The sequence below is a fragment of the Osmerus eperlanus genome, chromosome 4 (assembly GCF_963692335.1).
Source record: "Osmerus eperlanus chromosome 4, fOsmEpe2.1, whole genome shotgun sequence".
NCBI classification, from domain to species: Eukaryota; Metazoa; Chordata; class Actinopteri; order Osmeriformes; family Osmeridae; genus Osmerus; species Osmerus eperlanus.
The window spans coordinates 20,883,295-20,884,459 of NC_085021.1; positions in this window are offsets into that span (position 1 = coordinate 20,883,295).

Sequence of the window (1,165 nt, forward strand, 5' to 3'; positions counted from 1 at the left end):
ACACACACACACACACACAAAAGGTAGAGCTAGCGACAAAACAAAACAACATGGTAGTATTGGTAAAGGGAGTTTGATAGTACATACAAATGGCCTTTTCCCTGTGACGATCATTTCTCCGGAAAAAGAAATAAACTCTGTATGTAGAAAACGTATCTAGTGTACCACTTGCTCATGAAAGCGTTAGGTTCAGCTGTGAGGAACACAGACCCACATTCACATTTTTTATTTATTTTTGACATCCATGAATTCTGAAAACAGTCCCGACAGAATGGTACTTTGTTTAAGGGGGAATATCTTTGTTAATGTTCAAAGCTCCAACACACATGGCACAACAGCCCATGCTGGTGTCATTCTGCAGGGGTCACAGGGTGCACTGGTTAACAGCAGATAGTAGTATTGTAGCATTGCTTTCCTGTCGTAAACATGTTTGCCATTTAACCATTCTTCTGTGTTCAGCTCCAGTTCTTTCCCGAAGGAGAGGCAGCCAACAATATTCCCCGGATGCAGGTAAATTCTAGAAATACAGGTGCTTGATGAGGGTCCAGTCAGAAGACTGGAATAACACTTGCATGTGTGCACTCATTGTTTTGCGTCAAGAGGGGGAAAAGTCGTTTTTCTGAAAGATAATTTCTTTCCAGTAACTTCCTACCATCCCCGTCCTCTGGAGTGACTGCCACCGCGCTCCTGCCACCGCGCTCAATCTGTTAGCTTCAGATTTGATTCGCCAGCGGGTGAACGAGGGAAAGCACAGGGGGACAAAAGGAAAAAGATACAAATTTAAAACAACAACATTGTTTTTAGACAACAATTTGGCAACTTGTAAACCCGTTGGCAGTCGGACAATGAGACGACATGGTTCCAAAAGTTCCTCTCGTCCTCTGGTGTGGTTGACCAGACGGACAGCGCCATCTCATGGCGAGTCAAGGTAAGTACGGACTAGTCTCATAGTGATTGTCCTCAGCTGGACTGCGGGCTACTGTAGAACAGCAGGGTGAGAGGTCATCAGAAGAAGGTCCTCTCTTCTCTCTCTTTCTCTGCTGGATTGTCAGCTGGTTTCCCCCTGTGCCAAACAGGAGACTGGACTGGTTTCCCACACCTCTCTCTCCCTCTCTCCCTCTCTCCCTCTCTCCCCCTCTCTCCCCCTCTCTCTCCCTCTCTCTCC